This window comes from Galleria mellonella, unplaced genomic scaffold (genome assembly GCF_026898425.1).
Source record: "Galleria mellonella isolate WM207_F2 unplaced genomic scaffold, CSIRO_AGI_GalMel_v1 utg63, whole genome shotgun sequence".
In the NCBI taxonomy this organism is placed as follows: domain Eukaryota; kingdom Metazoa; phylum Arthropoda; class Insecta; order Lepidoptera; family Pyralidae; genus Galleria; species Galleria mellonella.
In genome coordinates this window covers 5,191,822-5,215,548 of record NW_026442130.1, presented here as the reverse complement: position 1 = coordinate 5,215,548, position 23,727 = coordinate 5,191,822, and the positions used below count along the sequence as shown (strand labels likewise).

The 23,727-nt window shown below is 31.1% G+C and overlaps 1 protein-coding gene across 7 annotated transcripts in view; it reads left to right on the top strand.

Annotated features, from left to right (window-relative positions):
- Positions 1-23,727, top strand: part of LOC113521796 (sodium channel protein 60E) — a 211,514-nt gene that overhangs the window by 901 nt on the left and 186,886 nt on the right. The window lies entirely within an intron of this gene.

The window sequence follows — 23,727 nt, the reverse complement described above, 5'->3', positions numbered from 1 at the left end:
TTAAACTTAAAATTATCGAGGCAGCATTATTTGTCTGTCTGTTGCCAACTTTAAACTTAATCTTAGTGATAGCGATTAATTCTTTTTAAACAACTTAGAATGACAAGTTGACAGTCCACCTGGTGGAAAGTGTTAACCGTTGCCTATAGACATGAACAGTACCGTGGACATAACAGAGTATACTGTGTCACCCATGATACCCCTCATGCGTTACTATTCCCGAGGAGTTAGGTGTTATGACTCTATACCCTGTAATTTCATATATACATCACGTACATACGTAGTACAGTAAAAGAAACTGTCTAAAGAAAGTTAATATTTCTTTTATGGAGATCGTATGTACATATATACGGGTCTCTCTGTATGTATGTATAAGTATATACTCGTATGTACAAACAGAGAGTAAAAAATAAACCTATTTTTGTGGCGTGTCGTAAAAATTTTAAGCCCTATCAAATTTGTTGGTTTTAAGCATTTTTTGCGCGGGTCTACAATGAACGTGACTGTACATAATAAGCTATTATTTATTCTAACTTAATATCATAAATGTGGAAGTGAATTTGTTTGTTTGTCACCTCATAACGCCTTAATATATTAATGAATCACTATGAAATTTGATATACACTTATTACATAAATGAAGAAGGATATAAGGTATCTTTTATCCCTGTCAGCGTACATATCGCCATCACGCAGACGAAGATGCGGGTAAGAGTTAGTATATAACAAACAACAAGTTTTCTGTTATATCCATGACACTGCTCATGTCTATAGGCAATGGTTACTACTTTCCATCAGGTGAGTTGTCGGTTTATTAACCATTCTAAGTTGTATAAAAAAAAAAAAAAAACAATTATGAAGGACATAAAAGCAATGATATTATAACGAAAAAAAAAGTTAGATACTTTATAAACGCGCTGGAAATGAAACCCGGACATTAGGCTAGATTAGTGCCTCCATAACATTTACATACACTTCCGTGCAAATGACAAACACGTGCTACTTATTCTTATTATTTTATTCATTCCATCCCTTTTAAATTATTCCATAATGCGCTGAAATGTATAAACGAAACGAATAAAGATTTCGGTGCGTTTTCATTATGTTCCGAACATTTTTTAATTTTTCTTTTCTAAGCGTATAAATATATCGTGTTTAAAAAAATATATATTTGTTACAATAAGTATCAAGTAGAAGGGACAATGTTAGAAAAATCTACTTTGTTGAAAATTAGCAAGTTCTTTTTCAGTTTACGTACGACCACCATTTATTTTATACCGTTATTAACAAAATTAGGACTAATTTAATTATGCCCCATTTACCTTTCAAGTTATTTAGTCAATATACCCAGAAAATATCCTTCTTTTTGGTAGTCAAATAGAAAATGTGATTAATAAGAGCACAGGGACTATTAATTAAATTTTCGTTTCGTAACTATGTTCATTGGTGGTAGAAACACGAGTCGGACAGAGATAACTAAAGGAACTTAATGGACGAGGGATATGCAGCAGCGTCCCTCTTAAAATATCAAAGCCTAACTGCTGTTGCCAACCCGCCTGCCAAGTGTAGCGACTACTGGCAAAACTGCCTTTAATATGTCTATGTTCAACACTGGACAGTTAATGACTGATATGATATGATACAGGGTACAGAGGAATAACACCTGAGTTCTCAGGAATGGCAACGCATGGGGGGTATCATGGGCGAAACAGTATACTCTGTTATGTCCATGGTACTGCTCATGTCTATAGGCGACGGTTACCACTTTCCATCAGGTGAGCTGTTAGCTTGTTTGCCATTCTAAGTTGTATAAAAAAAATGTATTCTCAATAACAAGAAAGTTCTTAATACAAAATTTAACAGAAGATTTTTTCAAACTTTTGTTAACATTATATTATAACTTTGTGTACAGTCTGTTTTAATACATAAAAGTATGTTTACAACAAATAAAACCTTGACTATGTATAATAATTTCAGTCGTAACAAATTGGTGGAAGACTGTTCAAGTATTAGCGATGAAAGCTTATTTACCGGGCGTTCTCTACAATTTCCTTTTGTTTTCGTGGCCGTAAGATATTTACGACTCTTATGGCGGAGGCATCGCTTTAGTATTAGAATAATGTATTGCAAAGTCCATAGAAATGTTTTATAGATATAACTACCTTCTTATAAACAGATGAAAAAAAGGTTGGCGCAGTATATTATACTGTCAAAATTATTTATGTTTCGATAAAAAAGGAATACAATAATTGTTTATTAATCGTGAGTAGTGTAACCAAATAGTGTATAATAACATGTTGAAATACAGTGATTTCGTGATACAAAACATGTGTTTTTGTTTCGTTTGGTATCTGCGCCAAATAAAAAGGTAGTGTTAACAAAAATACGTTCGTAGACAGTGATATGTGATATATGACGTAGAAAATATTTGCATAGTACTTTCTAGTTTAGGTTTGTTGGTTGGTTTACAGATGGTTTTAAAAAGAAAGAGGTCATTAAGTCGGCTTTAAGTTTTTTGTGCATTTGTTCAATATTCGAAATTTCACGGAATAGCGAATTCACACGGCAGCGGAGGTGTATTTTATAAAAAGGATTTTGGGATCGACATTTGGTCGACACGCTTGACGTCATTATCTGTATATCTTGTTTTGTAACGTAACAATTGTCTGGTATAAATTTATTTGTAATTGTGTTATTGTGTGTTTTTGGACACAATTAACAAATTTTGATAAGATATTTTTTTTTTGTATAGGATAAAACCTTTGATTATATCGTTACATATTATTTTATCTTCGAGGTAATTATGTTTATTTAGTATTTAAAATCATCCCAGCTATCATCATTCATTCGAGACTATAATTGTTATGATCGTTATAATTTCAAATTATCTGCTGGTTGTTGAAGATAGATCTTCCTTATATTTCACTACAAAGTAACTAAAGTGTTCGTATAAAATACAGATAAAAAATAAACATATGTATTGTATTGTATTGTAAAATCTTTATCGTACATATTTCAAATTAAGCACTGATAAATTATTTAATATACAATGGCGGACTTATCCCATAAAGGGATCTTTTACAGTCAACCTTTGAGAAGCTGAAAGAAAACTATAGAATGTATACGGGTAATAACCGTGCAATTAAAGATAAACTAAATAATACCCAGTAAAAAATTGAATATATAATACAATAAAAACAGCTCTATATACCTACATATGTAAATAATAAAACTACATGAATAATAATATAACATTAATACATAAATAAATAAAAACTTACAAACATAAATACATACTTACACACATACACATATATACACATACCTATACACATATGTAGTTTGTTATGAAATTTTAATAATTCTTTTCAACAAAGATTACTGTGTTGGCTCCATTATAATTTTTTATGTTACCACATTAATTTATAATTTACTTTCCAAAAACAGCAACTGGAATCATGAGATATTAAATTATATATAAATTTCGTCAATTAAAATCAAGTTTGCAATAGACAATTGTGACTATTCCATTCCCAAAATTAATTACTTGTAATTAATTTAATATAATCTACATTTTAAATTTTAGAAATAAGTAATGCTAATCCCAGCTGTAATAACAATTTTAATAATAAAAAAGAAACTTCTTAATAATTATAGAATATATTTTAAAATAGAGTGGATAAATAGTATTATGTAGTGGGGGAAAGGGATTGTTAGTAATGGAGACTGAGAATCTCATTGCTAGCAATATACCCAACCAGGTCGACCTCCTCGCGGTTTCCCCTGGAAACTATCATGGTTAATTCCTGATGAATTCATCATGATGGGCTAACTGGCCTGTTTTCATGCTCATCTATCACCCTTCACTGGTGCTTCGCCAGCGTATCCCGTTAGCGCAGGCGGGGTTACCATATCATTTTCACCTATTAAAAAAAAAAAAAGTATTATGTAGTGAGTAGGTAGATAAGTAATCAAAATATATTGAGTTATAATTACATGTCAAATTACTGCAAGAAATGTGCGACTGCAAGAAACTGAATTATTAAATATTGTTCATAGTTTTTACTGTATTGTATACAATTCACTATTATTTTTTTACATACAAAAAATGTACAAAGGAGTTCTTTAGTAAACAGAGATTTACTTTTTATGTTTGGGGATTGGAGACAAATCCAAATTTCATTCTCATCTCATTCACTTGTTGATATCAGTCTTAGCTGATATTCATGGACAACGTTACGTATGTTTGAAAATAGATAAATACACTTATATACAAAGATGAATATCATATGTACGTGAAATTATATTGATTATTTAGCTATTTTTTATTTAATGTATATGTATAAATTTAATCCATATTAATATTAGGAATATAAAACATTAAGTGAATTTGTTTGTTTGTTACCTCTTAACCTTGTTATTTGTTGTTTTTTTTATTTATTAATGCTTTTACTAACTACTATGAAATTTGGTATACATGTATACTATATGATATACTATATGCGATGGAGGGATTGTTAGTAATGCGGAATACAAGTCCTATTGCTAGCGATATACTCTGCCAGATCGACCTCCACATGGTCCCTCTTGGAAACCATAGTGCTGAATCCCAGGTGTATTCATCACGATGGGCAAACTGACCTGCCTTTTCATTTTCATGTCATCCTTTACTGGTGCCCCGCCAGTGTATACCGGTAGCATGGCGGGGTGGGGTTACCATTCCATTTTCACCCATTAAAAAAACTAAAAATGCGATGGAAAAGGAAATAGGCTATTGTTTTTATTTCGGTCAGTGAACATATTTCGATTACATGAGCGAAGTCGCGGGTATAAGCTAGTAATGTATAAATGACTAAGCTAACATGAATGAAATTTATGATAGATATTTTTTTATGTAATTCACGTGGGCAAAATTGCAAGCTAGAAGCTAGAGGAAAATTCTTCATATCGCACCTCAGAAACCATCTGCATGAAACCACTTATAAATGTGGCTAAAACAAGAGATGTGAAGGGATAGAGACCTTTGGTTTTCTCTGGACAAACCGCAAGAGACTTTATTTGAAAGGGTTACCAAACTTTTGATTCGTGAAATTTAATTGTATTTAAAAATATTTCGTGCGGTCGGCTGTGGGATTTTTAAAATACGGAATGTAAAATTTTTCCGTTTTGCTATTTCGTTGTTCAGCTTTAACGAGTAATTCATTAATGTTGGTATATTGATATGTCGGTAGTTTGAATTACGTGGAGTGTAAATAAAATCTAAATGACCATTTTACATTTGCTTTATACAACCATCATGGTCGACCAGTAGATCGCGAATGGCCTCTTGGCAATGTTGAAAAGAGAGTTGCCTTTTATTTGATTTTTATTTATTTAAATTTTAATGCATAGTAAAATTCTATGTACATTTAGCGTACTTAACACTGGACATTGTTCTCTACCAGTTCATCATTGGAAAAACCGAGAAATAAGTAGGCGGTGAATTGAAGAAATACAAAGTAATACATAATGTAATTTTTTTATTTTATACGCTGAAAAATAGAAATAATGCACTGCCAGCATCATTTTGCATGCAATGTGTAAAATGCGATTGTGTAATTACGCAAATATGAAAACTATTTATGGCTCAACATAAAAGTAAATTGACAATGTATTGGTTTAATCAGGCTGTATGTTTTCCTAAAAATGAATAAATAATAATACATAATTTGTATCCTATTGTATGATTCATTGATTTATACAATAATAATTTTTAGTTTTAGATGAAAAAGTATTATAATCTTGTACTTTTAAACCATACAATTTTTTTTTATAATGTGGTCAATAAAGAATAAATAAACTATTAAACTGGTGTAGGGTAGATATACTACATGCTTCGACAAAGCCAGAACTATACGTTTTATTAACATAACTTATTTATTTTTATGTAGCTCTTTTAAAATAATATTAATCTTGTAATTTATTGCTTTTGCCATAAAAATCCATCATTATATTAATATATATTATCATTATTATAGCTTTTCGTATAATTTGACATGAGAACGAATACTTGAACACTTATTGTGAAAAAATATGCGTCAGTCAACAGTTCGTAATTTTGGGACTTTTTTATATTGATATTTATCGACCCTCGTATATGATGATAGAATTTGTATGTTCAGTATTTATGATACAACCTTTTAGAGTTAGAGCAGTTTGTATTTACCTCCACAAATAATGCAAACAATTTTAACAAAGCTCATTTAATTCTCACAATTCTCGTTGTTCATTAATGTGAGCATATTATTGTATTTTGTTCTAAAAATAGGTGTACTTTATACAATAATGTTTAAATGATATACGAGTATGCATATCATATGGCCTTTTGACTTAATTTTCATTTAAGAGTTCCCTCTTGTCGGTGCTACTAATTCATGCATTTTCTTCTAGCCAGCTCTATCCCAAGCCATATCTTTGACCTCCCTATACGTTGTAACACCTAGTATTTCCTTTATCTGACCCACATAGTTGTTCCTCGGTCTATCACTTCTTCTGTTGCCCTCTGTTTTTCCTTCTGCTATGTTCTTTAAAAAATCATCATGTCGTATAAGGTGGCCTAGCATTTTGCCTCTTGTATTCTCTATCGTTTTTATACTATGTAGACTTTTGTAGATTGATACAGAAACTTGTTTGTTTGCAATTTCACAGTGAAATGTGTACCTTATCTATAAAGTTTTATAGCCAATAGTCGACAAGTACCCCATTTAATTTTATGACTAAGCTTTCTGCCGCACAGGGAGTTTGAAATTGGAGGATTAATATTTTTCTCAAATTTCCAGATGTGCAGAGCACGCCGCGAGCTTTATTAACTTCTTGGCTATATCAAATATTGAATTCACAAGATTGCAGTAAACTTATTTCTTTGTGTAAAAAATTATTGGTTATAAAATTTATTGAACTTTTCTGCAAAAGAGTATTAGAACATTCTAAACTTTTATCAATCATGGGCATATAGAACTGTATAAGCGACTGAAAATAAATTTTGTTCTTAAGTTATTATCAATCAGTGGATTATTTAAGGTGGTTAAAAAGATGGTATAGGTAATTTACAAACGGGTCATATCGAGTAATTAAGCTGGTATTGGACAATTATAATAATGTTAATTTCTCAGAATTTTTTGTTGTTGGACACATCTAACTTGACATATAGGTTACATTATCATCATTATTTCAGCCGTTAGCTGTCCACTACTGGACATAAGTCTTCCCCATTAGGGGAGTTTTGCTATTAGTTGCTACGCTTTAAGAGAGACGCTGCTGCCCAGCCCTCGACCTTAAGTTCTCTTAATCGCCTCTTACGGCACCCACAGTAAAGGAAGGGGTGGCCCATTATATGCCGGGACTGACACGGTAATAAATGTCAGCATATAAAGTATCAATCTAGTCTTACATAGACTGGTGGGCCCAACATAGTAATAGTGAGCTAAAATCCTCTCTCTATGTGTCTAAAGATCTGTATCCAGCAATAGAATAATAACTGTAGTTATGTTTTTTAATGAAATTTGTTCTGGCTTTGATTACTCGAGATCACAGGCTATAATCAGGTACCTGTAAGGTGTAAGGTCAAGCGCCTGTGAAATATTCTATTGATCGAATGAGTGAGCACGTGCGTGGCCTGCAAATATTATATTATACTAGCTGACCCGCCCCGGCTTTTTTTTTCTGTGATTCTGCTATAAAATAGAAATATGGCGGCTTAAATCAACACACATTTAATATGGTCCAACTCATATAGTTTAGTGGAAAGGGATTGTTAGTAATAGGGTCTAACAGTTTCATTGCTAGCAATGGAAACCATCGTGGTTATTTCTTATCCAATTTGTCACGATGAGCTAACTAATCTGCGTTTCATCTGCATCTATCACCTCTCACTGATACTCCGCCTGTATATATCGACAGTGTAGGTGGGATTATCATTCCATTTTTACGCATAAAAAAATCCTACCTTTTTTAAAATTAGAATTATCAGATCGGATTAGAATTGACAACATAATTGCATAATAAAAAACAAATAGTCGAAACCTTTGTAAACCGATAAATATACTCGTATTTCAATATATTTGTTTTTGTTTAAAAGCAGGTTTAAACAATATTATTTCTGCTTGTCTATTTTCATAAATTCCATAACTTGATTCAACATAAATTGTATGTATACCGAATTGTATTTCTTTAGACTATATTATGACCAAAATGTAACGTAAGTGCATGCAGTTGTTCTTCTGTAGTCCGCATTAGGAACTCGGAGATCTGACAATACGTCTCGAGGTATGTCATGTGGTTTTTAGTGGGTAAGAATCCCATTCTTTCTTTCTTCCGACAGTTGGGATGATCTTTTGAAGATTTTCCACATGTTAAAAAAGACATATGCAGTTGTAAATCTATTTGAATCCCTATAGGTGGTTATAGTAAACTTATAGTAAAGTTCCTTTACATACTCCTTTACATAATTCAGTCAAATCTTGTACTTGACATCGCGTAGGTATAACATAGCGTTTGAGAGTGTGGATATTTTTCACGTTACTTAAGTATTCACAAATGGGCTATTCGTCCGTGCTTGTGGAAGGTCGGCTCCTGATATTGGGTTAGTTAAAGTTTCCTTCGGCTCGCCTCTCAATCTGCAAGACCTTGATTAAGCATAAGTAATGAGGTGACTGCAGCTTCTTGAGAAACGTGTCTTTCAGGAATTGGTTAAGTAAATTATTGTACTTCTTATTAGTTATTTATTTTATTAGGTGTTTTATTATTAGGTATGTAAGTAAAAATGTTAGTTAAGATATTTGTTACTTCATCACGTTACTAAAAGGCTATGTGTACTTTTTCGTTCCAATTAAAAAAAAAAAACAGTTGAGTAATTTTTGGTATGCAGGTAAGTTATAGCCTAGTCATCTATTTCAAACAGTACCATAATTATCATATTAGCTATTAACTGTACACTGGTGAACATAGGCCTCCCCCATAAAGGGGGTATTGCCAGTAGTTGCCACACTTGGGAGTTGGATTGGATAGGTGTTGCTACATTTAATATAACAGGTGTAATTTACAATTTTTGTCTGCATTTTTCTTTTTGTATTTAATTGATTTATACATTTATATAATATAGTTTTGTTACATCAATAATACTAACTAGTAAGTGCATTAGAATTACATTATGTACTGGTGATGTGTCTCAAAAATAAATACAATTAGAGTATAAACTTTCTGCAAAACAGAGTAAGCATGTTAGATGGTGAAATTAATATTTTATGCTATAATATTTTAATAAATGTGGGCCATATATATATAATATAATAAAGTTGCTACCAGATGATATCTGATTATAGGAGTTAATTTTAAAAAAATATATGAAGGATATTATGTCTTCGTTACATATATAAACTTAAATAAACAAATATTATTAAGAGCAATACTAGATAAAGCAATAATTAATAGAATTTTGTCACTGTTGTTGATTTTATCGCCACAAAAAGAACTGCACCAAATTGGATACGGTTTCTACAGTTATGTTCTGTAAGGTTTAGTTTAATGTACTTGTATTTGTGTACTTTAGTGTTTTTTACACATATCTAAATTTCTTAAAGTAAATTTTAATAATTTCTAATAAACAGAAATATATTTACAATTAAGTTTTGTAAGTATATATTATATGTATTTACTAAACTTAATATTATTATTATGGCTCGCGCTCGCATCACAACCGCTTACGGTTAAGGGTCCCGGAAGTTCCGAAACTAGTCGAACTTTCTTAACTAAAATACATGCAAATTAACCGGTAGTTGTTACATTAAAATACAAAATTAATGCTCGAATTGTAAAGATATTAACAATAGTATTAACATGTAATGATATAATACATTTGCTGTGTTTATTTATATATTATATATGAACAAAGCTACCTATATGTGCTATTATATTACATTCCATTCCAGTTAACGAAGGCAGGAACGACACCTAGAATATATTAAAAATTAAAAAGTATACAGTAATAAAAACAGTAACATATCAGTCATGTCGGTTACGATATATAAATGTAAAATGCAAAATTTATTTCAAACTAGTATTTATTCTTGACTTTGTCTATGTGATTCAGTTGTTATATTGGTTGACCGAGATAAAAAGTCTGTCTTTCTGCATCCCAAATATATGTATACAGAATTTTATGACCATTGGTTGTACCGTTAAGGCGCCAAGAGGGTACAAATAAACAAATTCACTTTCACATTTATAATATAATATTTGTAAGAATTTTATTTCATATTTTTTTTCTTTTTTCTTTCATCTCACGGCTTTACATCGTAAAATAGGATAAAAGTCTTTTATTTATTTAGGATATGGCCTATCTGTCTACCTTTCTTTCAATTTAACATCAATAAAAATATAAATAACATTTTCTAATTTGTAAAGGTGTGATATATTTTTTTACATGGAAGAAATACCCGAGGGAGACTTTGTACAAAAGTCGTTTGCTTGGGCACCTCTGTTCCATTCGTATTTCTACCGTTTCTGCAGTTGTGTATGTATGGCTGTGTTTCGGTTTGAAAGGTGGGATATGGCAGTGAATTAACAGGGTACAGAGGAATAACACTTAAGTCCTCAGAAATGGCAATGCATGGGGGGTATCTTGGGTGAAACAGTATACTCTGTTAAATCCATGGTACTGCTCATGTCTATAGGCGACGGATACCGTTTCCTATCAGGTGAGCTGTCAGCTTGTTTGCTATTCTAACTTGCATAAAATAATATATTAATCTTTGTTATACTAATGAGTGAACTCGTAAATCTTAAAACTAGGTTATATGTAATACCTATACATGTACAGAACAAAATCACTAGACGGTACATCCCTAAACATTATTACCTAAGCCAATAAAACTTCGTCCGTTTTATAAATTGGATAATCTTCTAATTTACGTGAAGCAATATTCTCTTAATCAGTAGGTGCTCTGCGATAGCTACAGGCTATAATATTAAGCACACAGTAAAAAGTTAATCTAGTTTCGTGACTGGATAGAAAAATCTCTGATTATAATAGCTTACTCTGTACATCTTACTAATATTTATTTATTTATTCAAACTTTAATGCATAGTATGAATTTAACATTTGGCGGACTTTACACCGGATTGTGTTCTCTACTAGTCAGCTATTTATATGATATAATAATGATATAATAAAATTGTAACTGGACGATATTTGTACATAGAAGTTATAAAAAAAAAAAATGATTTAAGCAGTTTTATTAGGAACAACAGCAGACAAAATAGTTTTTTTTGTTCCGGCATCGCGTTAAAATTACTGTACCAAATTTAATACGGTCCTAACTGTTGTATTCCTGGAGGTCTAACTTAAAAACTCGTGTACGAGTATGTTTTATTTTAATACACCATCTACAAGCTGTCTATTCCATTGATTCTTTTCCAATTTTTGAAATCCATGCGTTTCGTACGCAGTATATAATAGGTATATCCTCGTATCTATGCATGCACAGAAGATTATGACACCATCGACAATGATAATTTCTCTATGACAGTGAAATTACAGGTGTATATATAACATTTTAGTCGTCAGTAATGGAAACACGTAAAGGGTAGGTACCATGGGCGCTCCAATGTATTTTCCGATGTCCATGGGGCTGTTCACGTATATAGGCAAGGGTTGCTACTTTCCATCAGGTGAGTTGTTACCTACTTTGCCATTCTAAGTACCATAACAAAAAAGAAAGGAAAAAAATATTCAGAAAACGTATTCCATTTCCACGAGCACGAAGAAACTACTATAAACTGATATAAAGATAAATTGACGACAGGAAAGTTTCAAGAAATTTTGTATTATTAGTGCATCTTCCTTTTTATTTCCCTCATCGCTTCCCGGACCGTAAAGGGCGGAGGTCAGTAAGGTGTTTGTTGTTGTATGTTATAAACAGGCCGACCATTTATTAGCCCTGGTAAGCTTGTTTCTGGATAAAATAACAGCTTTTTCTATGATAACAAGACGCGGAAATATTACATGGCTTAACGTTGGAGAGATTTCTACTGTACATATATAGATATATAAGCCGTTGGTGTTGATGATGCGTTTAGAATTTTATTAGTTTAAGACCAACGATATTTTGATAAATCCGGATTTATTTGCATATGTCCGATATTTATATTATTATTACAGCCGTCAACGTCCACTGCTGAACATAAGCTTTTCCCATAAAAGGAGTTTTGCTAGTTGCCATGCTTGGCAGGCGGTGCCAACACGTAGTTAGGCTTTTGATGATGTTATTGTATTATATATTATATATATATATATTACATATTTATGGAGCACAAAAGGTGGTCTTATCGCTAAAGCAGTCTCTTTTAGACCACCTTTGAGTACAGGAGAAAGAAAAAAACGGTAGCTATTTGGCCCAAGATGTGTAATGAATAAAAAAAAAACGCTTATGTTAATAAAATATATGCATATAATCATATGTACACATTATATGTAAATGCTTATAATAATAATGTATTTAGAGTTATTTATTTGCAGGAAATATTAAAATGTTGAATTGTTTTGTCTCTGTTTAAATAACGTAAATAATATTGTAATGATCGTTTAAAAACAAACTCTAAAAAACGAAGTAAATCATTTGTATAATATATCTACTATGTTTACGATGGTTTTATTATGTAAGAGATTTATTTGTTTATTTTGTATAAAATTCCTAATCATTTAATAAATTTAGAAATAACGTATTGTTTAAAATAGGTTCACAACATGTCTATAGCAGGGAGAGCCTTCTACGGTGAACACGTCAAATCTCGTCGCATTATGATCGACATCGTTAGCTGACTCATGTACATTACCACCCATTTACGATACGATGACGTTTTCTGACTGACTCAATATATATTTCATATAAATAGGCAATCAATCATCAAAAGTAGCACTTAATATCTTTCTATCAACATGATTCCGAAACAAAATAGCATTTTATTTAAAGAGTTATGGTTTTCTAAAAAGATTTTATAAACTGCCACATCTCACTGTTCAAAGAGAAAAAAATAAACACATACACACACATGCAAGTAAAGTTGCTTCTGGGCATAAACTATATTAGTTTATCCATATATATTAAAAGTAATGTTTATGTATTATATGTGCATTTCTTATGTCTATATTATATTTATATTGTGTATTGCCTTAATGTGTTACTATAATTGTCAAATATTTTTCACCACATCTGCCCTTCATACGCTTTCTGTTTTTACACAATGGTTAGCTGGTAGAGAATGCCATATGGCATTAAGCTCGTCATATGTACAAAATTTTTATTGTGCAATAAAGAATAAATAAATAAATAAATAAACACAAGTGGGACAGTAATACTTAAATGGAGGACTTTTGTACAAAGTTTCTCTTTGGAATTATATTCATTAATGCTATTAAATAGTCAGCACAGCACGTCTCGTAAAGTCATGAAGCCGGGTGTGTCGTACCCATCCTATGTCTGGTGACCACTACAGCATGTGAGCGGAGTTTTCAACTATGCGTAAAAATATGTCTATTAATATATGCCTTTTTTAAAAGCCAATCCTCATTAGAACGTCACCTTAAATACGCCAATGTGCAGAGTTATCATTTTTCGTCTGTAAACCGTCAGCTTGTTTGAAATTCTAAATTCATAAAAAATATTGTTTAGCTATAATAAATAATTTTCTTTCAAACGTAGATATAATTGAATCCACAAGAGGCGTCATCGTATTACATTCAGATTGATGTGAGTGAACCAATAAACCACCATCAGAAGTTACTAATTTGAACTTGGAACTTATTCTCAGACTTGATCGTTGACCTCTGGGGACCAATCGGAACGCTTCAACTGACTTTTATTTTAGCTTCACAGTAACTTTTTATATAAAGTACACCTCAAGGGTTTGATCCGCCATTTTGAGATGATGGTTTAGCAGATTGAGAATTTTATTTAGTTATTTAATAGAAATGGCGAGATGCCTATTCATGATTAATATAAAAAGTGTCTTGTATTGTATGTCAAAATATGTCATATTACATTTTTCATAATTTCTTATCTTTTGTTATATGAATATGGTACATTTGTAAATGAGCTGTAATTAATATTATTACGGGTAAGCAGGATGTTGTACAGGCATGAGTCCAATATATGTATATTATTTGATCAATTTTCTCATATGCAGTATAAAAATATCCATTGTTCTTGATTTTAAATACTATATGTATATGCTCGTACATAAAAAAACATAATGACGTTTTTTGTATTTTTGTAAAACGCCAAGAGTTCACAGATAACCTGAATTTCACATTTTAAACACATTTTTTTGTTTAATTTTTCACACTTAGTCTGTGTAAAATAGTATCAAAAGTACTATGTTTTAATGTAAGATATGTTGGTTTATCTGGTTGCAGTATAGAATGACCCCCTACTAGATGGAGTGACGACCTGAAATCCATTGCAGGGAGTCAGTGTATGCAGGTGGCTCAGGATCGTTCTTTATGGCAGTCTATGGGGGAGGCTTATATCCAGCAGTGAACGAATAATGGCTGAAATGATGATGATGATGATGTTAGTCTATATGTATGTTATATTATATTTATATTCGTCTAGCCACTTAAGCATAATTCAGTAATAAACTTCTAAATATCTTTACAAATTTCCGTTTATAATATTTGTAGTATTAAATAAGAATATTACTCAAGGGCTAGTAGTACTAGCAGCACAATAACGCAAGAAATTTTAGAATTATCTAAAAGTTCCAGAAATTACCTGTGTATATGAACAAATTATTTTTATAATAGTCTCAGACGAACACTCTCTAGACATTGATTACAAGTGAAATTCTTTTTCACAAGATTAATGATGATTAATCCCAGAGCGCAGTATCAAACGTCTAGAAGATTTCTCTTAATATAAAATTAAATAAGTAAAAGAAACGCCACCCACACAATGCGTCGGTAAGACGATATAAAGAACATCTGCTAAAAATTGATGAATATCGCACGAGATTACGAAAAATGGCGATGTGGTTAAATTCAACTATGTATAAGTAAACAAATGAGATAAAAAGAAATCAGTATCCTCTTTTTAGACTCGCAAAAAAGAGCATAAGATTTTAAAATCCTCAATTATTTATTTTCTAACAAATTCTTATACCTATTAATTACTTGTATCTGCAATTTTGTTTGAGTGACAGGGATATATTGATTGACTGAGATAGAAACACACACATACTACATCTTTGTGTGTTCATGGACTAGACTCTGTGAGCATCTTTAGATAGATAGATAGATAGATACTCTTTATTGTTTCCTCCAAAAGATTACAATAGTAAACTTATTCTAGATATAAATAATTACAAGAAATAATCACAATGAGAAAACAATGGGCGATCTTATCGTTTTATACTTATTATATTGACTTTTAATACAGAATCCATTTTTGAAGGTGTTGTCATATGTGTAAATGAGAGCTAAAGAATAATGGGTAGGGGTATAATAATAATACCGTGTTTACCTTGTAACCGTCAGCTACAATTATATTCCTTAAGCGGACAGTTTTTTTAATGGATGATAATGGAATGCTAACCCTGCCTACACCAACGGTATGCACTGGCAGAGAACCAGTGAGGAATGATAAAAGAGGACGATAAAGCAAGTCAGTTAGCTCATTGTGACGAATTCAACTATAAATTAGTCACGATGGTTTCCAGGGGAACCGCGTGGAGGTCGACCTTATAGGATATATTAATAGCAATGCGGACTAACCTCCCCATTACTAACAATCCCTATCACCTAAGCGGACAGGTTGTCCATAATTTAGAGAGGATATTTAATCATAAGCCACTAGATGGCATTTTATGTTTTTTTGTTTTATCTCTAACTAGATATTAAGGTTGACGATTTGTTTATTCTTATGGTGTTGTTTAATTTTAATCGCTAAATACCCCTATTGTACTATTTTGATACAAATAAAATTTTTATCAACACCACCTTGAGGAATGGCAGTCCCCTATTGTACATTTTACGCCATTTTTCCCACCACGTAGCGTAAAATTGTAGAACAAATTACCTGCAACGGCGTTTCCTAACAAATAAGACTTGGGCGCCTTTAAGAAAAGGGTTTATACGTTTTTTAAAGGCTGTTTTGTTAATATCGCTTATTTAGCTAGTGTACATGGTCTGTGGTTATTTATCATTTAGCATCAACCGCATGCTCGTTTGTCATATTTTAGTATAAAACTTTAAAATTACGTTATAGATTTCTAATGCACCATAAACAATAAAAGTAATCAAACAAAACTGCAGAGACAGCAGTTCTAAGTGCACTTACACCTTATTTTCTATATCCGTGCGATATAACCCTGGGTATTGCGGCTAAACCATAAAAACCACCATTAACATTTTTATGGTCGCAAAGAAAATATTCATAAAGTACCTTATTTTAATGACGGTAAGTCTAATTTTTAATATAAACATTTTTATTTGTTACAAAGTATTACTGGCCCTATTTACTAGTGTTGTGGTTTTCTAGAAGTCACTGATATAACTTATCTATTTACTTTTATTTATTATGCACTTATAATTAAAAAGGTGACCATTTAAATTTTACGTTTTGTACGTGTAATAAATAGCACATAAGTATTTGTATATTTATGTTTAATATATTTATGTATTTGTGTATTTTTAATTAATTTTAAATTGACGAACTTCTGGTAATAATAGTGGTAGTTAATCTTAGAGTGTTTAAGGTCACACACATATTAATAATAGCGGAATTAAATAATACTAATCACATATTCAGTGATATGGCCTTCCGCAAGATAACACTTAGTTCAGTAAAACGTGTTGTCTACACTAATATTATAAGTAAAAAAGATTTGTATTTTTGTGTGTATGTATGTTCGTAATGAATAAAAACTTCGCGATACTATATGTCCAAATATTAACGTTATGTCACAATAACCACTTTTTAAAATGTTGTAAAAATGTCCACCCGTGCGAAGCCGGGATGGGCCGATAGTGCTATTATGAAAAAATTTATAATGTAAGTACATAGGTCCCTTAAAAGTAAACGGTTCCGGCAGTAATAGGAGGACTGTAATACCATGGGTGTCACGAACGTTTCGCCGTCTTTGCACTTATAGAACTCTATCCTATAATCTCTAGGGGAATCTTCATTTCGTTACTTGTGCGTTCACAAAACGAAACTCATCTGGAATTGAAGTGGAATATGGGAGAATGAGTGGAATATGAACAGTATTATTATTGCTCATTCAAAATTATAAAATTCTATTAGATGTGTAGCAACAGTAAAATGCTCACAGCAATCAAATTGACATCAATTTTGGATCCATCAACAGCAGATGTAACTTGTTGAGGAAAATTTTAAACTTAAGGAAAATTTTAAACTATTTATTATTCGGATATTGGTATTGTCATTGTTAATATTTATTGAATATTACAATAGTGCATGTGGTGTTCGCCTGTAAAAGACATTTACATTAGGCAATTTTTTTTGTGTTATTGATTAAGTAGCATGTAAAATGTAAAAGTTGTACGTGAACCTTATTAAATAAATGAAAAAAAAAGTTTTGTATGTATATCTAATTTAGGATTTTGTCAATATTTAACGTGAAGAAACTGTTATAAGAACAACACAGAAATAATATTGGTTTATTAATGGTAAAAAACTAATTAAAATAAAGAGGGAGTCTTTGTACAAAACTTGTCTGCTTGGGTACTTTTGTCTCACTTGTGTTTATTCCGTGAAGCAGTTATGCTTGTATGGCTATGTTTCAATTTCAAGTATGCTAAAGACCATAACATCTTAGTCGTCAGGTATGGTAACGCACGAAGTGTATCATGGGCGACACAGTATACTTTGTGATATTTATAATGCTGTTAATGTCTATAGGTGATGGTTCTTCTTTTCATTTAAGAGTTTCTTCTTATCTGGAAAATTAATTCATGCATTCTCTTCCAGCCAGTTTTATTCCAGGCCATATCTTTGATCTCTCTATACGACATGATACCTAGTATTTCCTTTATCTGTCTCATGTAATTATTTTTTGGTTTTCCGAAAAAATAGAGGACAAAAGGGGAAGCTCTTTTCCCTTGTATTTTTTCTTCTAACATGTTTAAAAAAAATCCCCATGTCGTAAAATGGGTCCAGTATTTTGTCTCTTTTATAATAATATTCACTTTTAATTAGGTAAGTGGTCAGCTTGTTTGCCATTTTAAGTTGCATAAAAAAAAAGATACAATCTAATTAAGATGCGTCCTTTTAAAATTCGCTTAAAAACTATTTAAGAAAACGTGAGTATTCAAAATGACAATTTATAACATAATGTAATTTATATTCGGCATCGTTTATTTATGCAAAACACCAAGTTTCGAGACAATAAAGTCATTACGGGATCATAGACCTTTGCAGAAGCCTTCTGGATCCGCTATGCTCATTAATCACAATTTCATGAACAAACTGTTTCTTGTGTATCAGAGACGTAATATCACCGTGTTTAATATATTAATAATGAATGAGTATCTGCTCTAAATATTGTGTATTATTAATTCGAACAAGCGAATCAGACAATGTTATAAAAACTCGAATAGAGGTCGTACATGGATTAGGTATATACCAGTACAGGACCGCAGCTACTAATCTTATTCTATGGTAAAAAGGTTTTTTTGGATTTATATAATACGAGCTATATATAATACGAGTATGGTAAGGAGATAAAAAATATTTTCCTGAAATATCTAGCGATATCACGGAATCAGGAAGTCTAAGATATTCAAATATTTGATGCTGAAAAAAACTAGATATATTACTTTATTAGTTTTTATTTAAGTATAGTATATATATATATATATATATATATATATATATATATATATAAATAGACCTATCTATAATCCTATCTTTCTATATATGTTATATTTATCTATATAGGCCGTTTTAATAAATGTAGTAAAGGAAAATATTAAGAAAAATCTTAGGCATAAATTCATATTTCAATCAAATAAATGTAGACTGTTAATACAAGAATATAACATGTAATATTCCACTTCATAAAACTCAAATAATCCAATATAATACTCTTTCTATTTATAAAAACAAAAACGTCCTACAAATGTATTTTAAATATGAAAGCTTTTTGTCACCATCTTTCAAATTGAGAACATATCGCAAAAGAAAAGGACAAAACATTTCAATAACTAAAACAAGCTTATGAGAGGTTTGACGTCTTTATTAATTGGGGTAAGATTTTGATCGGTATATAGGTATTTATTTCACTTTCCTTTTTCCTTTTTATTTCTCTGCAACGTACATTTATTTACTATATTTGTTAATATTACCTTTTCATTTAGAAAATAAAGATCATAAATTAGATCAAGATTGACATCTATCATATATTGTGTTCTCACGAATTCAATATTTCCTGGCCGTTACCCATTAACACCCCTATGTTTCTATCAATTTAATAATTTAATTAAATTTCTGGTAACAGAAATCACTCTTAACAAACTGAGTTAATCCGAGCGATGACAGTTGGCTAATCTGCTATGTTACTTTCTAAAATGCTTGATGAAATCTAAATATGTAGAGTGTTACATGCACCGCAATGATAACGAACAGCATGTACCTCTGATTACTCCTTATCCCCCAGGGAATACAACAGTGAGTCTTTTTAAGTACATTATTCTAAATAAAAATTACTCACCAAATTCTATTATCGTATTTATAAGTATATATTATGTATCTATTTAAGAAAATCACAAAATTATACATTTTATTCTGGTCCATTAACAAAATCGTCTTGAGATGTTTTGGTAGCATCTTAGAAGAGTAAACAGTGACTCAGCATTTCAGAGCAAATGGCTAACAGGAGCTTTCAGACCGAACTCTCGTATCTATACACAATAATAGAATTATAGCAACGAATTTTCTTTATTCCCATCCAATATGCTTTGAAAGAAGTTATTTTACTCCGCAAAAAAATAATGGTTTCAATCATGACAAATTTAATATGGTACCAACGAGGTTTATGAGACCAGTCGACTGCAAAAATATTTATAAGTTTTGATAGTACTTTAGAATTAGTGAAGTTATTGCGTAAGATATGTAAATAAGTAACATAGATACAGCCGAATTTATAACCACCGTTATTTTTTATTGGTACTTTTAGGTTATATCTATTAATGTTACTAGGTTACTCCAACTATAATTTGATCATCATCATCATGTAAATTAATCTACTGCAGTCTATTCCTAAGGATGAAGGCTTCTTCCAAGGCACACCACTAACCACGATGTTCAGCTATTCGTTTCTAGTTTTTGACAGCCATTCTACGTATACCTATCATTGATACATCTAGTTACAGGGCGTACCATAATACGCTTGCGAATACACGACCTCCACTCCAGAATACGTCTGTTGTTTTTTTTTTTATACAATTTATACTGTTAATTAATCTGACGACCCTCCTGATGATAAGTGTTAATCGTCGTCTATAGACATGAATAGTACCATGGATACAACAGAGTATACTGTGTCGCCCATGATATCCTTCATGTGTTTCCATTCCATATTGCTTCAATTATAATTTATTATTATTTAATATACTTATATGTTGTATGTATATGTCTTATCTATGTTACATGCTGTTATGTGTTTATTTGTATTCTGTATTCTGTACTGTTTAAATCCTCTTCCCCATCTTATTTTTATGAACGGTTCAATTTCCTTGTCCATACTGGCATGTCCAGTAGGTCGAATAAATTACTTATTCTCAAAATCCCTCCTTATACCTCCTCATGCTATAGTGGATCATTCACGGACCATGCGGCTAGACTATGGAACTCTCTTCCACTGCATATTCGCGAAAGACAATCGCTGAATATATTCAAGAGCAGATTAAAAGACCATCTGTCCTCATAAACTTATTATGTCTGTGTATGTATATGTATGTATTTTGTATCTGTAGAATGTACTATTACTTTGTATATATGTCAACATATTTATTATTTCTTAATAGAAACTACCATACTGTTTCGTCTTCTTATTGTTCTTATTGTACACACACTCCCCGCTGGCAATTAATGCTCAACTTTCCACTCAGTGTTTGCTGGAAGAGAACTCTTACAGAGTTAAGCTCGCCTGTTGTATGTATATCTTTATTTTATAAAAAAATACATGAATGTTATTTTTTGCGTACAATAAAGTATAAATAAATAAATATATTAAAATAAATCACAATGCAAAAAAGATTTTAATTTTTTTTCAAAATTAGCTACTATATTGCGTAACAGATATAATAAAGGACCATGTAGTAGATATATCCAAAATGTATGACCTTCTTTATTTCTTATTAGTACTCCTAGGTTATTCCTATTAGTATTTTTTTTAATCACAATTATCACTCAGATAATGCAATAGCAACCCCGCTTGCGCTAACGGCCCTCCTATTATTATTACTAGGTTGCTTCAATCGTAACTTATTAATGTATTTGTGTGTATGTTACTTTATACCCATATACTAAAAATTAAAAGTTATCAAAAGGCAGAGGAAACATAACAGAAAAGTGGAAACACTTTTGTTCCTCGCCTGACAAGTCAATTATTAGGTAATATGTCAATGTAAACCTTGTATAGAATTTCAATTGAACGATTTTTGGATTACAGCGGTTTGTTATTACGAGAATCGAGCTCCTGTGCATAGTTTTTGTAAAGATAAAAATGTGTGTACACAGCGGAAACACAAATCCAGGTAATCCACTGACTTAACCCGGCTTAAACATCAATGGAAGCGGAAAATTGACTTGGGTACGACAGAGCCCTAAAGTGGCGGATAGACTGGTAATTTATCAAAAGGTATATGATTCAGGCTCTTAGTAAATCGACTTCGTTTAATAGCTAAATATTATCTTTTTAGTGTATACATATAATAATTTTGTCTAAAAAAGAAAATAGACTTTAACTTTGTGTGGAACTCAAGAAAGTGGAGAAATTCTTTGCGTGCGTACTTATGCATAAAGTGTGGAGTTTACTCCATCATCGTCATCATATCAGCCTTCAACTGCTCACTGCTGAACATAAACCTCCCCCTTGCGGGGTTTTGCCAATAGTTGCCACTCTTGGCAGGCGGATTGCCAACCGCAGTTAGACTTTAGAGATGTTTTAAGAGGGACGCTGCTGCCCATACCTCGCCCTTCTTTAGTCGACTCTTACGACACTCACGGGAAAGAAAGTGGTGGCCTATTCTTTGCTCAGACTACACGGCAGACTCCGTACTTTACGCATAAAGAATTATCAAAATTGGTTCAGTTTTAGAAATTATATTGCATAATATTATTTATTAATCGATTATTCGTTGAGAAGAATAGAGAAAGTAAAACAGGCTCCTCTTCCACTGGCATAGACTTTGTTGAACGGTGTCATGAATTAGTATCCAGACTTCGATATATTAACTTGTATACTTGTAGAGTTTCGTAGAATGACAATAAATTATTTAGAATGCGTCCAGTAATTAAATTTTATTATGTTTTGTATATTATGATTCATATGCGAGAGAATTGGAAAACTGTCAGACTCCCTTAGTTGGTAATTATAAATAAATAATAAATAAATATACACACAAGATCTTTTCTCTTTGAAAAATAAGAACCTATTGAAAAAAATAAAAATTTTGGAGTTCTTTTAATAATATAATACTCGAGACCCGAGAGTGACACTAATTAATGAACATCTTTGCACTTCATAAATATTCAAAAAGATTCTTGGATGTTCCTAATTTAATCGTGCTTAAATAGATTTACATTAATTTTTGATTCAAAGACAAATCATAGTTTTAATCTAATTTAACGTATAAAGCGGCAGGGTATAACTGGTATATAATACATTTAAAATATATATATATATATATATATATATATATATATATATATATATATATATATATATATATTTAACGATTTTGATACAATAAGATTGTATCTTAGATCATATAAAGAGAGTGTCTTTATACAAATGCTTCGAGAAAAGCGGGTTAACTTTTTCATACAATTTGGCTTAATAAATAATTACGAGTGTTTACTTTATAATTTCTATATTTATTTTGTTTTACAATTTTGCATTTTTTAATGCGTAAAAACTCGTCTTATTTATTAAATAATTAAACATAAATACGTCAAGATATGGGTTATACATTATTTACACGTTACAATACGTTACAGTACACTGAAAAAAAAACGAGTCCGCTAATTTGACAATTAGCTGACAAAAAGTTGAACCATTTTTCAGACTCGATGTTCTATCTATGTAATTTAAGGATTATACATTATTAATTGTTTAGTTAATAATAAAAAAAATTATAAAGCTGTGTTTGTTATTTATTTGTTGTAATACCAATTTAGTATTTATAATAACCAACGTACTTACAAGTTAGAGTTATATCAATGGCTTTAGGTATGGTAAATTAAACAAGTTTCGGTCAGTATTTTTGTAAAGGACTCATTGTAATCGTTCAATGTTTTGTTCAAAACTCGCAACATTAGCTTGCTACGCGGGGAAATATTTGATTTATGAGCGTTCATTTGGAGTTTAGAAAGTATTGGAACATTTATATGTATATATATATATATTATGTATAGGATGCTTGCAAACTCACGTTTTTTTTTTGTTTGAG